This window comes from Theropithecus gelada, chromosome 6, assembly GCF_003255815.1.
Source record: "Theropithecus gelada isolate Dixy chromosome 6, Tgel_1.0, whole genome shotgun sequence".
NCBI classification, from domain to species: Eukaryota; Metazoa; Chordata; class Mammalia; order Primates; family Cercopithecidae; genus Theropithecus; species Theropithecus gelada.
The window spans coordinates 134,987,522-135,005,873 of record NC_037673.1 but is presented as its reverse complement, the minus strand read 5'-3'; positions in this window follow the sequence as shown (position 1 = coordinate 135,005,873).

Sequence of the window (18,352 nt, the reverse complement as noted above, 5' to 3'; positions counted from 1 at the left end):
GAAATGTATTCATACAAAAGCAAGTACATGTGTACAGTCTATGTTTTTGCCCCCAAGGAAGCTATTTTAAATTGGAAGATCGGGAAAGATTTGTGATTTAGGATAAAATTTGAATAAGAAGGTGCCAGCCAGGCAAAGATCTCAGAGCAGCAGCTTCCAGGCTGTGGGAACAACTAGTACAAAGGCTCTAAACTAGACCTGACATGGCAGGCCCTGAGATGAGAAAGGAGGCTCATGTGTTTGGGACATGCTGGGCCAGAGGGCAGTGATTTGACATAAATTGGAAGAAATTAGAAAGCAGGAAGATTTTGCTCTTAAAGGCTCTATAGGCCAGGCATGGTGGTTCATGCCTCTAATCCTACCACTTTGGGAGGCTGACGCAGGCGGATCACGAGGTCAGGAGTTTGAGACCAGCCTGGCCAACATGGTGAAACCCTGTCTCTACTGAAAATACAAAAATGAGCCAGGCGTGGTGGCACATGCCTATAATCCCAGCTACCCGGGAAGCTGAGGCATGAGAATTGCTTGAACCCGGGAGGCGGAGGTTGCAGTGAGCTGAGATGGCACCACTGCACTCCAGCCAAGGAGACAAAGTAAGACTCCATCTTAAATAAATAAATAAGGCTCAGCCGGGTACATTGGCTCATGCCTGTAATCCCAGCACTTTGGGAGGCCAAGGTAGGTGGATCACCTGAGGTCAGGAGTTTGAGACCAGCCTGGCCAACATGGTGAAACCCTGTCTCTACTAAAAATACAAAAATTAGCTGGGTGTGGTGGCACACGCCTGTAGTCCCAGTTACTTAGGAGGTTGAGGCAGGAGAATCGCTGGAACCTAGGAGGTGGAGGCTGCAGTGAGCCGAGATCGTGCCACTGCACTCCAGCCTGGGAGACAGAGTGAGATTCTGTCTCAAAAAAAAAAAAAAAAGAAAAAGAAAAAGAGCTAATATAAATAAAGAGAACAGCAATTAGCACAGTAACCACTCAACAACTTTCTCCCCCTCCTCCTCCTCATTACTTGGTTTACAAAACACTTTCTCATCAATTATCTCATTTGATATTTGCAATAACCCTGTGATTGGGCATGGCAGGTGTTACTGTTTCCATTTCACAGGTAAAAACATTGAGGCTCAAGATGATTAAATACATCGTCCAAGTCACAAAGCAGAAACAAACCCAGGTGTTCTGACTCCACATAGCACAAGCTTCTCTCGTTATGGGGAGAGCAGAGGGCAATGTAAGCAGGCAGAAAAACAGGAACAAGAGAAAGAAGCAGGCAGCTTTGGTAAACCCAATTGCATGTCATTTGCACCAGGCATGCTCTCTCAAGAGAAGCCTGCAACCTCTGCCTTCTAGGTAGTCTCCATATTCCCAGATCACAAGTCCTAGCTCAGGAAAAGGAGCAACTTACTGATGGACAGCCTCAACAGAGCAGGAAAATTGTGAACAAGAGAAATTCACCACCTCTATAATCTCATTAACACTGCAGACCTATACGCGCATGCACCAGACCTGCAGGTTGTCAGCGGTTAGTTACTAAGCCTGAGGCCTGAAATAAATTAGGCTGCATCTCAGAAAAACAAGGTTATGTTACTCACATTAAGTATTCGTGTGGATTAAAATGCCATCTACTGTTTTGTGGGTCACCTTTCTTTTCTCAGGGCCCTGCTGAGTGGCTAGAAGGGCTATCTTCCACACGTGCCACTCAGACTCTGTCCTGTCGCTTCCCAAAGGGGACTGGCCGAATTGAGCTACCTACCCCTTGTCTATCAGAGGCAGGCTATGAGGCCCCCAAGTAGGGGCTTCAGTGTCTGCCTTTGGAATGAAGTTGCCTTCTGGGGTTGCCCCTGGCAACCAAACTGCTTGAATGTCTGTATCTCTTAGAGGAGACTTGGGAGCTGGGGAGGAGGAGGAATCGGTCCCTGAACAACAGGATGCAGGGAGCATGTCAGGCATTGTCCTCCTTTCCACCTTTCAGCCCCTAGACCCCACCTCCTGATGAGAACAAGTGTTGTCCCCTCACCTGGCTTCTGCAGGTCAGCAGAATTAGCCTGAGATTCTCCCTGAGGACAGGGAGGTTGTGGAGAACCTGCCTGCTTAGCCTACTGCAAAGATCCAGGTACCCAACACATCCTTGGCCAGTTCCTGGCACACGATATGCCTTCAAACACCTTACACCATTTTGTCCTTTAAGCTTCAACATCCCCTTCTCCAGGAAGCCTACTCTGACTTGGCTTTTGGCCCCAGGCAGAGATAGTGTCCCTGCCTGTGAAACCCTGAGTATCACTCTATCATAATACACATCACTCCATTGTAGATGTATCTGTTTTTATTAGCTCCTCGAGGTTAAGGAGTGTGTATTATTCTAGCCCAGGACCTGGCACATAGGCACAAAATAAATGCTTATTGAATGGGTGACTGAGTGAGAACACAAGACTGTGACAGGAGAGCATTTCCCAAACCAGCAGTCCTTTGTCCATTGCAGATTAGTAGGAATGTCGCAAAAAATAAAAAGGATTTCTCTGCTTAGATAATGTTGGGAAAGAAATTCCCTCCCTTCCTGAGGCAGGAAGATCTTCAAGCACTGGCGGGAGGAAACAGAATGTGTAGAGCACAGAGGGGCCTGAAATTATTCAGCTCCAACCACAGCATAGGGTGTGCAGAGGGAACAAGGAACCAAGACAGTCCTGAAAGCTGAATTAATACATTTGGGACAGGCAAGTGGCAAGCTCCAAGCCTCATATTAGGAAGACAGATCTGGCCAGGTACGTAGGGTGGACTGGAGGGAAGAATCAGCTGGCAGGGACACTTGTCAGGAAACTGTTGTGACAGTGCAGACTTGATCTGTAAAGGGTGTAGACAAGAGCAGTGACAGAGGGAAATGAAAGCAAGAAATAAACCACCCAACTCTATTGGATGGCTTCTTCATCAGCCCGGGGATGGCAGCTGCTGCCTGACCCTGGTTAACTGCCAGCCTGTGGTTGCCATCTGAGCTGACTGGCCACCAAACACTTGGTGCCCTGCAGAAATCCTAGCTGCCTTTACCCCTGGTGCTGAGTGGTGTGGGGTGGAGGGTAAGTCTAGGAGAGCATTTCCCAAACCAGCAGTCCTGTAGTCCATTGTAGATTAGTAGGCATGTTGCAAAAAATAAAAATGAGTTCTCTGCTTAGATAATGTTGGGAAAGAAACTCCAGAGTTGACAAAGGGAGAAAGTTTCTCTACTGGAACATGTCAAGGAGCCATGTACCCCTTCCCTCAGTGTTTATCAACCTGAAATGGCAATGGAGCCCTTTTCATACCAGCCCCATTCACAGCTCCTAAGAGAGCACTCACTTCCTTAGAGGTACAGCTTCACTCACAGTCCTACCTCAGAAGCAGTACAGAAGCTGCTTACAAGCTCTGGCTCTCAAGTCAGTGGGTCTGGATTCAAATCCTAGCTCTACCACTTGATGGTTATCTAGCCTCTCAGTTTGCTTGTCTACACGATGGGGAAAATATTAGAAGCTACTGCAGTAGGGTTGTTTAGAGGATTATATTAGCGAGATATGCACCTAGCACTGTACCTGGCGCATAGGAGTCCCTCAAAATTTTTGAGCTACTGTTTTTATCCTATGCAACCACATGCCCTATAATGAGAGTTCAAGATCTGAACCAGGGCAACCTGGTGAGGGGAGGGTGTCAAATTCTCTCTCTGGAGATTTAGAAGTGGAACGCAGGGCCAAAAGGTTGGCAGTGGGAATGAAGGCGGACAAGATGTATAAAAAGAGGAGCCAGAATCTGAGATCGAGGCCTGAAGAGTCACAGCCAGCACCTCATCACGAGTCTGCCCCTCATTCTCTCCCCATGCTCGCAACCCCATTTTCTGGCTGCCCCTGTTTGCCCTCCCTGTATTGGAGCAGCATCAGGCCCTCGGATGTTTCCAGCCAGTGGCCTCCACCAGGTGCTTATTGACTCTTACTGTGTGAATGAGAAGCTCATGTCATGTCCTCATGACTACAAGGAACACCCCTTCCCCTATCTTTTACTCCCCCTTCCTCTCTTCTTGTCCTCACTGCACACGCACCTTTCCAGATGCTTCCCTTGAACCTGATAGCTGTCACACCTTCCCAAGAGTGGCCTTTGGATCTGGAAGACAGAATGAATAAAGGAAATCATTCCTTCCATCAATACAGCATTGTGCAAAGTGATTTTATATGATTATGATAACACTGTGAGGAAAGTATTATTATTTCCATTTTAGAGATGAATAACTAAAACTTACAGAACTTAGCAATATCTCAAGGTCACACAGCTACACAGGGTAGAATCAGGACCTGAACCCTGCACTTTTCACCTCTAAGCCAGGGTCATGTGCACTGTACCCTCCACCCTGGCCTCCCTGCCAACCCAGGACTCAGGGTCAGGCCACTATGGCTGCAAATCACAGCCTTTTTTTTTTTTTTTTTTTTTTGAGATGGAGTCTCACTGTGCTCCCAGGCTGGAGTGCAGTGGCGTGATCTTGGCTCACTGCAAGCTCCACCTCCCGGGTTCACGCCATTCTTCCGCCTCAGCCTCCCAAGTAGCTGAGACTACAGGCGCCCGCCACTACGCCCGGCTAGTTTTTTGTATTTTTAGTAGAGACGGGGTTTCACCATGTTAGCCAGGATAGTCTCGATCTCCTGACCTCGTGATCCACCCGCCTCGGCCTCCCAAAGTGCTGGGATTACAGGCTTGAGCCACCGCGCCCGGCAAATCACAGCCTTTATCTAAGAACTTGTCTCTGGGCAAGTCACATACAGTTCTGTGTGTTCATGGGTAGGCACCACCCCCAAATACCTAGCTTTGCCTCTGAAAGTGACTTTTAAGAAGAGGTGAGCTAGTCAGGGTATTCAGGGATGCCAGGAGCAAAGTCTTGGATCAGAGCTGCTCTGCCTGCTCGTGTCACACTGCTCTCCTCTGGGGGAAATCCCCAGAAGCTGTGATATGCTTGGGTTCAAGATTCTGCCCTAATGTGGTCTGACAGCAGCTAAAAGGCTGGAGTGGGAAGATCTAGGACTGAAAATCCCTCAGTGGAAACCTGGTTTCCTGTTACTACCCTTTGTGTTCTGTGTATTTGAGGGACTGAGGAAGACTCAGACACCATGATTATCTGGCAGGTTTTGAGTCTCATTCATTAGCCATGGGAAGAGGCACCTCCTCCTCTCCATCCAGAGAGGGCCTGAATCTAAGCACGCCAGGCAGATGAGTCTGTGCTTTCCGTGTTCCCCCTTTACACCTGGCCCTCCTCTCCTCCTGCAATGGCCAGTATCTTGTCACTCACGACCCCGCTTCTGGATCCTGGGGCCCACCTCTTCCTTCCCTTCCCTCTCCTTATGTGCCAGCATCATCACAGAATCGCTCTGAGGGCAGCCCAGAGTCCCTCATGTTTTTATCTTGTGAATTCCAGAACTGACAATTTCTTCATTACAAAGAGGAAAGGGCTGACTCCTGTAATCCCTGGGAGACCAAGGTGGGAGGACTGCTTGAGGCCAGGAGTTTGAGACCAGCCTGGGCAACCCAGGAAGACCCCATTTTTACAAAAATTTAAAAATTAGCCACGTATGGTGGTGTGCACCTGTGGTTCCAGCTACTCAGGAGGCTGAGATGGGAGAATCACTTGAGTTCAGGAGTTTGAGGCTGCAGTAAGCCTTGATTGTGCCACTGTGCTTCATCCTAGGTGACAGAGATGCTGTCTCAAAACAAACAAAAAACAAAGGGGAAAAGATGTATTCCTTATCATCTTCCCTAGCCTGTGGGGCTGAGAAGGCAGGTGGTCTGAGCCCCCCTTCTACCCTATCCAAATTGCTGTCCTTCCCAGCTCCACCTCAGCTGCCAAAGTCTGCCATGGTGCACAGACAAAGGGAACCACAAAGCTCCCCCAGGAAACCAAAAATGCCAACACAACAGATTTATAACTGTGAATAGACTCCAAGAGATCATGGAGGAAAACTCCAAGCCTTTTTAGTTTCTACACACACACACACTCACTCACACACACACATACACCGACACACTCTTTCCTCCACCCCCAACAGCCCTCCCTTAAGAGAGATGTTAATGGAGTCGTCCATTAAATGCAGCAGCTGCCAGAGCATTCGGCTGACTGGGCAGAGGGCCTGAACCCATTTATTCCAAACTGCAGCCCCCATCACATATCTCAGGTTTTTATCTTTTCATTTCCACACTGTGCTCCGGCCAGGTCGCTGAATGCCAGCTCCCGGCCTGAGAACCCACACGCTTCCATGGAGTACACACTAATGCCTGCCTGCCTAACAGCCACAAAGGCCGTGCATGGAGGGATGGGAGGGAGGCCAGCGGGAAGGGTAAATCAGTACTCATATCCCAAAGCCCACTCATACTCAAGAAAATGTTGCTTAAAGAGCCCCACTGTGGAATCTTTATCTATGACAATTACCTATAACTGAAAATTTGTTACAATGTCACAACATCTAAAATCCATTCTCAGCCTGGCACGGTGGGTGGCTCACACTTGTAATCCCAGCACTTTGGGAGGCTGAGGCAGGAGGATTGCTTGAGCATAGGAGTTTAAGACCAGCCTGGGAAACACGGCAAGACCCCATCTCTATGAAAAATACAAAAATTAGGTGGTCCTGGTGGCACGTACCTGTAGTCCCAGCTACTCAGAAGGCTGAAGTGAGAGGATTGCTGGAGCCTGGGAGTCAGAGGCTGCAGTGAGCCAAGATGGCACCACTGCACTTCAGCTTGGGTGACAGAGTGAGACTTTTTCTCAAAAAATAAAATAAAATTCACTCTCAAGAGGAAGACTGCCTGTTTCTGAAGACTCTGTCCCCAAGACCAGTGTCACCTGTCATTTCTAATGGGTCCCTGTCCTGTCCTCCATTGTGAACTATTATAAAGCCAAACACTTTACCAGCTGTTTAGAATGAAGGCAACAAAACAAGTTTTATATAGTGTGGGAAAATTCTAGAGTATCAGCTGTATACAATCTGGCAAATTGCAGGAACCTGGCTTGATGGAAGAGTGGGACTCTGACTTAGCACAACAGTCTGCCTTCAGTTCTTGGTTCTTCCTGCTTCTCTCAGCTTTCTCTTTGACCTTCTGACTCTTGGAGTAGCCATTCTACAAACATTATCTGAGTGCTGCTATGTGCAAGCTGCTGCTCCTGGCACAACCCTTGGGTTCATGGCAAGACTGCCTCCTCCTCATGGTTCTCCAATACCCCCAGCTGGCTTTCTGGACCCTATGACTAGGAGCTGGACTGATTTGTTCCTCTCTTATACTGACCTTGCCTTTCCTCACACCTGAGTCTAGAAAGTACCTCTTATAATTGACTGCTGAACCCATCATTTATGTTCCCTTTTTTTTTTTTTTTTTTTTTTTTTTTTGCGATGGAGTCTTGCTCTTGTCGCCCAGGCTGTCACAACAGCATTATCTCAGTTCACTGAAACCTCCGCCTCCTGTGTTCAAGTGATTCTTCTGCCTCAGCCTCCCAAGTAGCTGGGATCACAGGCACCCGCCACCATGCCTGGCTAATTTTTGTATTTTTAGTAGAGATGGGGTTTCACCATGTTGGCCAGGCTGGTCTTGAACTCTTGACCTCAAGTCATCCACCCAACTCTGCCTCCCAAAGTGCTTGGATTACAGGCGTGAGCCACCGTGCTTGGCCCATCATTTGTGTTTCTTAAGCAATTTCATTTGAATGAGCTAGATGTACTCTACAGTCAAAAAGGCAAAAAGACAATGCATGCTGTAATGGACACAAGTTCCTCCCCAAGTGTTGCTTCCTTAGGGGATCAGTCTCTTTAGTTATTCCAAAACCACATGGTCCTGGGAGTGGCAAGATCCTCCCCTCGACTTCAGGGGTAAGGACATGACCCAGGCCTAGCCCATCAGATTACTCCACGCCTCTAGGCACAGCAACTGATTCAGAGAAGGACACAGAACTCAAACCAGACCAATCACAGTGGTCTCCGGGCTTCTCCAGGAGCTATAGGAGAAATACATACTCTCTCTGTGGAATGGTGAGTTCTGAGGGTAGTGCTGGTTTGGAGCTGCTGGTGGCCACCTGACTGCACTATGTGGAGAGTCTGTCTGACCCTGAAGCAAGGCAGCAACAAGCAAAGCCAAGGAACAGAGATAGTCTGTACCCCATGCACCATTTGTTTTCTCTGTGTGTGTGTGTGTGTGTGTGTGTGCTTCTTTGTTTATTTTCTTTTCTGAGACACAGTCTTGCTCTCTCACCCAGGCTGGAGTGCAGTGGCACAATCTCAGCTCACTGCAACCTCCGCCTCCCAGGATCAAGTAATTCTCCTGCCTCAGCCTCCTGAGTAGCTAGGATTACAGGTGTGCACCACCACACCTGCCTAATTTTTGTTTTTTGTTTTTTTGAGATGGAGTCTTGCTCTGTCACCGAGGCTGGAGTGCAGTGGACCGCTCTCGGCTCACTGCAAGCTCCGCCTCCTGGGTTCATGCCATTCTCCTGCCTCAGCCTCCTAAGTAACTGGGACTACAGGCGCCGGCCACCACACCCAGCTAATTTTTGTATTTTTAGTAGAGCAGGGTTTCACCGTGTTAGCCAGGATGGTCTCAATCTCTAGACCTTGTGATCTGCCGGCCTCGGCCTCCCAAAATGTTGGGATTACAGGCGTGAGCCACCACTCCCAGCATTTTTGTATTTTTAGTAGAGATGGGGTTTCACCATGTTGGCTAGACTGGTCTCAAACTCCTCACCTCATGATCCGCCTGCCTTGGCCTCCCAAAGTGCTGGGATTACAAATGTGAGCCACTGTGCCCAGCCTGTTTTTTAATAAGCTGGTGTTTTGAAATTTTTATTTATTTTTGTAGAAATGGGATCTCACTATGTTGCCCAGACTGCTTTTGAACTCCTGGTTTCAAGCGATCCTCCCACCTCAGTCTTCCAAAGTACTGGGATTACAGATGTAAGCCACGGCGCCCTGGCCATGATGCATCATTTGAAGTCATGGATCTAGTCTTCCCAAAGCCAGTCGACCATTTTGCTGGAGATGTTTGAAAGAAAACAGCTACCTTTTAGTTAGTTGTCCCTCTGGGACACAGTCCTTATACTACCTTCCTGTTTGTTTGTTTGTTTGAGACAGAGTCTCACTCTGTCACTCAGGCTGGAGTGCAGTGGTACAACCACAGCTCACTGCAACCTCTGCCTCCTGAGTTCAAGTCATTCTCATCCTTCGACCTCCCAAGTAGCTGGGACCACAGGTGTACACCACCATGCCTGGCTAATTTTTTTGTATTTTTGGTAGAGACAGGGTTTCACCATGTTGGCCAGGCTGGTCTTGAACACCTGAGCTCAAGTAATCCACCTGCCTTAGTTTCCCAAAGTGCTGGGATTACAGGCATGAGCCACCATTCCTGGCACTACCCCTATCTTATTCCCTCCCACAAAATATGTTGAGAGAAAAGTTATGGAAATGGATAAGAGTTATCCAAAATTTTCCTTTTCGCCTCTAAATCAAAGCACAAGATTCCAGATCTCTTGAGAATAAGAATCAGAAGCCACTCTGATTCTAGAAATAGTGAGTCAACTAAGTGCTTGCTGAAGAGGTCAGAGATATTTGAGGTGTATCCCTAAATATTTGGGAGCATCTTGATAAACATTTACTGTGCTCTCTGTCTCACATTTTCCCTGGGGATCACTATCAAAATAGATGGATCAAGGTACCACCCAGTGGCCTTGCCGAAGAGAGTTCTTCACCCCCTCGCCAACCCCCTTCCCATCCTCACCACTAGTGGGAAGGAGGTCTTCAACGTAACAGTGCATTGAAGTTAAGCTCTAAGAGGTGACAGAAGCAATGAGGAATTGTCTTGGAGACGCTTTATTGGAAGAACATAAGGATCCACCTTCATCCTTCCAAAATAGAGCCAGACCTTGGCCAGGCACTGTGGCAATAATGCCAGCACTTTGGGAGGCCAAGGTGGGTAGATCACCTTAGGTCAGTAGTTCAAGACCAGCCTAGCCAACATGGAGAAACCTCATCTCTACTAAAAATGCAAAAATTAGCCAGGCGTGGTGGCATATGCCTGTAATCCCAGCTGCTCAGGAGGCTGAGGCAGGAGAATCGCTTGAACCTGGGAGGCGGAGGTTTCTGTGAACCAAAATCACACCACTGCACTACAGCCTGGACGACAGAGCAAGACACTATCTCAAAAAATTAAAATTAAAATTAAAAAATGGAGCCAGACCCAATCTCACAGGCCCTAATAATGAAGCCTAGACTCAGAGAAGCAAGCAGGGGGTAGAAAGCAAAGAGGAGGAAAATTAAAGGGAACAATTGCAAAAAGATTGAAAAAGAAAGCCCCAAGAACAAAATAGCATCGCGAAGAGGCCAAGAAGCTGAGTAAAACATAGCAGAGGGATGACAAGACCCGAGTACCTGGGGCCTTTCATCAGAGCAGCCGGTTCCCTGGGCAGGTGCTGGGCTTTTCCTTCCAGAGAGCTCCGGACCCTGCCCGGGGGAGTGTGGTGCTCAGGGCGCAGCTGGCTCCCAGGCATAGTACAGACCTACCCAGATGACTGTCTAGTCATGGCTCAAAGGTTCTTCCAGTCAATGTGCTTCCTTCACTGGTTAAACCCGTGGAACCTCAGCCTGTGGCTCTCTCCTAACAAGGCTTTTTACGCCCTTGCTAGCACAGCTGTCTGCCAGATGCCTATTGAAGGAGTCATCTATTGCTAGAAAAACACACTCCACTTCTTTCTCAGTGGGCCTTTACTCCTCTATGTTTTCTGAACATAGGGAGAGGGGCTGTTGTTCCCAATGCTCGCTGTCATTGGGCATTAATCATCACTATACTCACAGGGCTCTCTACAGTCATTTGGGTTGCTCAATACTCTGTCATTTGGGAGAGCAGCTGTATTAGGTCAGGTTCCCTAGAAGCAGAGCCTGAGACAGGATTCAAGGCACGTGATTTATTGAGATGTGACTTCAGAAGAAAGAGAATGAAGGAAGCAGGGAAGGGTAGGAGAGAAGGATATGGCTGGAACTTTGTATTTAGCCTCAGCCTGACTCCATGGGGGGAACTCAAGAGCATAAATAGCACCAAGGAACTGATCCTTTCTTGCAATGAAGGGGCTGGTCCTTGTACCCTCTTGGCTGAAACCTGAAGCGAATGGGTACAGGAGGGTACAAAGGGTCTCCTACACACTGGGAGCAATTTTCTGGAGGTGGGGAGATCTGTGAGCTATTGGAGTCCCAGATAGCAGCTGGGATACACTGAAAAGGTAAAGGGAATCTGAGCAGGGTACCAATGGCATCTAATACAGCTACATGTTAGTTGGCCTGGGCTGTTAAAACACAATACCATAGATTGGGTGACTTAAACAATAGACATTTATCTCTTACAGTTCAGGAGGCTAGAAGTCTAAGAAGGGGGCAGTAAGAGGGGGAGAGGGGGAGGCGGAGTAGAGAAACCAAGCCCTCTGGTGTCTCTTTCTATAAGGGCACTAATCCCATCCTGAGGGCCCCATCTTCATGACCTCACTTTAATCTGACTGCCTCCCCAAAGTCCCACCTCCAAATACCATCTGGGCAATAGGGCTTCAACATATGAATTTTGGGGGCACACAATTCAGTCCACAGCAGCTACCATTTTCCAAACAGGAAAAACAGACAAGCATTCCATGAGAGCCATTTCCCCACCAGTCATTTCCCTGCCACCTAAATTCCTCTGGGAACCCCATTGTTGACTGATACGGAAGAGTTAAGTTTAAACCCCAGCTAGCTGAACCAGGCCTAGGATCTCCCAACGGCTTCTCTTTCTTCTGCCTTAGCAGATGCTCTGCTTGATCTGGGAAAATCAGGCTGGGAATGTTTGCAAGCCTCAGTCCTTGGTAAGTATTCTGGAGGTGACAGCTGAGGCATGTGCGTGCACTCCTACCCAGCTCAGGCTTTGAAGCTCGGGAGCAGAGCCATTAACATTCTCTTCAGCCTACAGACAGTTCTCTTCAGCCCTTGTTAGTCTCATTTTCTTCCCTCCTGACTTTTTCATCAAGAGCAGCAGCTTTCTTGTTCCTAGAACCTTTTCTTCTCTTCAAAGAGCTCTGGTCCCCAGGGAGGCCTGTGGCCGAGAGACTTGCCAGACACCTCTGGATTCCCAAAGAGGAGACTATGCCACCTGCTTTGCAGCTAAGAACCCAAGCACCCCCACTCCCTTCACAGATGCCTTCAGGATTGAGCAAAGGACCAGCCAGAGGTGGGGGGCCCACTTGCCCCCTGGTTTCCTGGGCATCTGCAGTGGTTAGGCCATGGGCTACAGAGACTATCCTGCTGGGTCCTCAGGTCCACTCCTACTTCTAAATTTGGGCTATTTAAATAGAGGAGGTCAGAGAGGATAGTTACAGAGAGTAGGAATCCATCCACTGCCCCACCTCCATTCTGAAGCCATGAGAGGAGGTGGAGAGGGCTCCTTTCACAGAAGGCCTCCTGTAGGCTGGAGAGGGGCAGAGAAGTGTTCTCAGTGGGAGCACCATTCACGCCTCTGTGATTTATTAAGAGCTACTATCTATCAACCTGTGTGGGGGGTGCTTAGAGAATAGGAAAAAGTAATCTCGGGGAAGCTTAAATTCTACTAGCCCCAAAGGAAATTTCCTAAGCAGTCTACAGATGTTAGTAAAAGGGACTCCAGTGCTTGCAATTCAGACAGAGGAGAGTAAGTCAAGCAGATGATAATTCACCATCATTGTCTAAATTTTCCTCTTAGGGCTGCCCTTTCTCCAAGAGCCACTGGTTGTATCCCTGTTCCCCTACGAGGTTTTGCAGGGGTGAGGGAATTGTGCCATGTTCCTCCACTACCCAGGACTTGGTTCTGTCATCTCTGCATCTTCCCTGCCCCATGCCCTACAGTTATCTCAGGCATCCGAGCACTCACTCCTTACAGTTGCTTCTGCAGTGATTCCAGAGAGATACATGAAAGCAATCTCCCCAGGAGCATATTTTACTGAACTCCTGTGCAGACAGGACAACAGTTATGGCAATGAGGTGCCATCATTTTTATTAATTTCCCTGTCCCCTCTGGCCCCAGAGCTGGGCCCAGCATCACGTTGCACGCCAGCCCAGGTAGGCCCAGCGGCACACAGAGGACTGTGACTCCATCTGCTGGCTTGACAGCAGCTCCAGATCAGAACCTTTGAATTCCTTGCAAGGCAGGCTCTGGCTCTGAACTAGAAGACCAAGAAGTCCTTTCATCATGATAAAGTAAAGATATTCAGCCATTTTGTCAAAGGCGATGACATCTACCCCTCCCACCTTAAACCCACAGACACAGATACAAATACACCAGGGAAACACTGAGCCAAAGATTATTGATCTCTCTGACATGAGGTGGGGAAGGCAGCCCAGCAGCCGCTGGCTGTGTTGTGCATAAGTATTGCTTTGGGGGCTATAATAGAGACCTTCATACAACAAGAGGACAGCTCCAAACCGAGGTGGGGGGATTAGAAAAACACTGATGAAATTAGCGTTTTCTTCTTTCCATCACACCCTTCACCTCTACTTACCTTCTTTATGGAAGAGGCTCCCTCTGTAGATTACTTAACTATTCCCAAGGGCCTGTGGTCCATGCAGAGTCATCTTTATCCTCAAGATTTCTTACTGCTCTTACTGAGCAAGGAAAGGATGAGGGCCCACTTTAGAGATGAGAACAATTAAGCTTCCTTGAAAGAAGACAGGAGAATGGTAATATTACCTACCTATACTCAGAAAATAACCACTTGGTTCCCGAAATCCCTTGTTTGATGACATTGTGTTATTTGGAAATTTCAGTAAGGCTCCAATATTCAGTATCCATGTCATATCGAAGTGAGGTGCCAGCAATGATGCAAATTTTCACAGGAAACAGTTGACAATCACTTATGGGACTCTCAAACTTTCACCCCTATCAAGGGGAAAAGAAGTTGTTGGATATGAAGAGAATGTTTCTGAAAAGGATTTATTTGGTGCAAAGTATTGGTGTGCTATGGGTACCCACTCCAAAAGAAAGAGGATACCTGTGTTTCACTACAAGCCTAATGAGAAGGGCTTTGAAGGGACTCCTTGGAGAGTCTGATATGTGTCTTCTCCTGCAGTTATCGGGGCAGACTGGTCTAATTTCTGACTCCAGCCTGAAAAATGTAGAAGCCACCATATGTGCTAGCAGCTGCTTTGTGATGCTGGGATTTGTTCAGAGCTTGTGTGGGCAAAGAACCTGTTTCTCACAGACCCGAGGTGGGGCACATGTATAGGGGGATGCTTTAGAGAGCATTTTAGATCTTGACCAATAGGAATGTCAGAGGGCAAACAGGCCTGAGCAGAAGAGAAACTGGAAATGGACTGTTACATTATGAGGGGCCAGAGCGGGCAAAAGCAACTGACAGAGGGGAGTGCACTTGCCCAGGCCACTGGGAACTGCAGCAGCAGCAGTGTGTGTTTGTGTGTGTGTGTGTGTATGTGTGTGCAGATCTCCGAAGAGAAGAGAAGAGAAGAAGCACCACAAAAGTGCTTTAGGAGGAAGCAAGATTTAAACATTGGCCACCCTGGAAGGTGGGAGAGTGCAAAGCCAGCTTTGACATGAGACAAGCACCATATTTTCTGTCACCTCTTACTTTCTTGTGCTCTAATTCTGGAAGGATCAGAAATTTCAGAAGAGAAAGACTACACCCTTTCTTTTCACTTGCAGCAGGCCCTAGATAGGAAGGACAAATAGCAAATAGCTTAAGCTTCAAAAACCAAAAAGAAACATTGATAATACCCAGCTGAACATTTTTTTTTTTTTTTTTTGAGAAGGAGTCTTGCTCTGTCACCCAGGCTGGAGTGCAGCAGTGCCATCTCGGCTCACTGCAAGCTCTGCCTCCCGGGTTCATGCCATTCTCCTGCCTCAGCCTCCCGAGTAGCTGGGACTACAGGTGCCCGCCACCACACCCAGCTAATTTTTTGTATTTTTTTAGTAGAGTTCAGCTCCAGCTGAACATTTTAAGTGCCTAATTGAAATCATGTTGTACTGCGTTCAGTGGCTATAAGGCTTCCTAACACCTCCAAGGGATCCTGAAAAGTATTTGTCCAGGAGCAGACTTAAGACCATCACTACAAAGCAGGTTTAAAGAAACAGTGGGGCCAGGCGCGGTGGCTCACGCCCGTAATCCCAACACTTTGGGAGGCCGAGGTGGGCGTATTGCTTGAGGTCAGGAGTTCAAGACCAGCCTGGCCAACACAGTGAAATCCCGTCTCTACTGAAAAAAAAAATTAAAAAAATTAGCCGGGCATGGTGGCAGGCACCTGTAATCCCAGCTACTCAAGAGGCTGAGGCAGGAGAATCACTTGAACCCAAGAAGCGGAGATTGCAGTAAGCTGAGATCACGCCACTGCACTCCAGCCTGGGCGACAGAGCAAGACTCTGTCTTGAAAAACAAAAAAGAAAAGAAGAAACAGTGGGAGCTGAAAATAAAGTTTCTGTTATGATTATACCCCATCAGTCCTGCTTGTCATTGTTCCAGTTGCAGTTATAAAAGTTGTTCTTCAACCTTTATTTTAAAAATAATTAAAACACCGAAGGTCTTATAAGAAGAGGAGCTGTTGTCAGAGCTAACAGTTCTCCTTGGCTTCACAATGCTTCAATGTCCTTGTGGAAAATGAAGCTTCGAGCTCAGCCCACTCTACTCTTTCTTCTTCATTTCCTGAAGGCTCTCTCTTCCCTCCTCCTGTTACTCTGCAGTATTTTTTTTTTTTGAGCCGGAGTCTCACTCTGTTGCCCAGGCCGGAGCACAGCAGCACGATCTTGGCTCACTGCAACCTCCGCCTCCCAGGTTCAAGGGATTCCCCTGCCTCAGCCTCCCCAGTGGCTGGGATTACAGGTGCGCGCCATCACATCCGGCTAATTTTTTGTATTTTGAGTAGAGATGGGGTTTCACCATGTTGGCCAGGCTGATCTCGAACTCCTGACCTCAGATGATCTGCCTGCTTCGGCCTCTCAATACCTCCTCATTCTTTCCCTACCGTTGGGGGATGAGATACATACGCTCATACCCACATACAAAACACCATGCAAAGAAAATTCTATACCTGGATTCTAGCCCCTTAGAAATGTACAACTTAGGGCCGGGCGCGGTGGCTCAAGCCTGTAATCCCAGCACTTTGGGAGGCCGAGACGGGCGGATCACGAGGTCAGGAGATCGAGACCATCCTGGCTAACATGGTGAAACCCCGTCTCTACTAAAAATACAAAAAACTAGCCGGGCGTGGTGGCGGGCGCCTGTAGTCCCAGCTACTCGGAGGCTGAGGCAGGAGAATGGCGTGAACCTGGGAGGCGGAGCTTGCAGTGAGCCGAGATCGCGCCACTGCACTCCAGCCTGGGTGACACAGCGCGAGACTCCGTCTCAAAAAAAAAAAAAAAAAGAAATGTACAACTTAGGATAGTTAACATTAAACAGACAAGCATAAACATATAAACAATAGAAAAACAACATTAAACCAATACATGAATGAACAGCAGGGTAACTTCATGATTGAGATGGCAAGCAGGCAGCCAGTCGATGAATGTTTACTGAACAGCTCCTAGGTGTCAGATGTTGGGCCAGGTTTTGGCAATAAAATTTGTACAAAACAGACACAGTCCCTGCACACATGGAGAATCAAAATACTAGAGAAGATAAATACTAAACAATTTTTTACTAAAAAGTAGCTTATAGGCTGGGCGCAGTGGCTTACGCCTGTAATCCCAGCACTTTGGAAGGCTGAGGTGGGCAGATCACCTGAGGTCAGCAGTTCGAGACCAATCTGCCCAACGTGGCAGAACAAAAATACAAAAATTAGCCGGGCGTGGTGGCAGGCGCCTGCAATCCCAGCTACTCAGGAGACTGAGGCAGGAGAATCACTTGAACCTGGAAAGCGGAGGCTGCAGTGAGCCAAGATCGCACCACTGCACTCCAGCCTGGGCGACAGAGTAAGACTCCATCTCAAAAAACAAAAAAAGGTATTATAGGTGTAGACAGTGCTGTGGAAGATAATATGCAGGACTGGTCTAGGCCTTAGGAGTCTAATCTATTCTGGGGGCTGGAGAAGCTTGCCTACACAAGTGACATTTATATTGGGACCTGAAGACTAAATAAGGTTAGACAAATGGCTGGTGGAGAGAAAGTGATCTAGGGACAAGTGAGGGCCTATGGAAGTGCAGAAGCAACACTTTCAAGGACCTGAAAGAAGGCCTGTGTTGCTGCAGTGAATCTATCAAGGAGGGGTTGCTGATATAAGGAGGTTGAAGGGACCAGCAGGAAGCTGGGAGCTTTTTTACTTTTTTAAGAGAAGGGATCTCACTATGTTGCCCAGGCTGGAGTGTGGTGGCTATTCACAGGCGCACCATCATTGCACACTACAGCCTCGAACTCCTGGGCTCAAGTGATCCTCTTCTCAGCACTACAGATGTGCACCACCACACCAATTCTGGTTTTTTTTTTTTTTTTTTTTTTGAGATGGAGTTTCATTCTTGTCACCCAGGCTGGAGTGCAATGGCACCATCTTGGCTCACTGCAACCTCCGCCTCCCAGGTTCAAGCGATTCTCCTAACTCAGCCTCCCAAGTAGCTGAGATTACAGGCAAGTGCCACCACGCCCAGCTAATTTTTGTATTTTTAGTAGAGACAGGGTTTTACCACGTTGGCCAGGCTCGAATTTCTGACCTCAGGTGATCTGCCCTCCTCAGCCTCCTAAAGTGCCGGGATTACAGGCGTGAGCCACCACGCCCGGCCTTTGGGGGATTTTAAATGTTAATTAAGAACAAGCAAGTAGGTCAGGAGCAGTGGTTCATGCCTGTAATCTCAGCACTTTGGGAGGCTGAGGTGGGCAGATCACCTGAGGTCAGGAGTTCGAGACCAGCCTGGCCAACATGGCGAAACCCTGTCTCTACTAAAAATACAAAAACTAGCTGGGCGTGGTGGCCAGCTCCTGTAGTCCCAGCTACTCTGGAGGCTGAGACAGGAGAATTGCTTGCACCTGGGAAGCAGAGGTTGCAGCAAGCCAAGATCGGTGTGTGAGCCACAGAGTGAGACTCCGTCTCCAAAAAAATCCAAGCAAGTGGAAAGTATAGAATCAAAGACTTGCAGGATGGGCAGTCACAGGATTTAAAGGTCATCTAGTCCTACCACCCAGATGATGCTAGTATCTCCTCTGCTCATTTTCCATCACCAGATGAATACAAATGGAGGCCAGAAAGGGGCTAGCATGAGGTCACAGCAGGCTGAGGTAAGGGAGTATCCATGCTGAGGCAGGAGGGTTCTGGGTTCCATTTCTCTGACCCGAGTATGAGTTTGAGCTGGTCTCTGGTCAAACTGCCTATTTGTGTGAGGACGCTCACAGGAT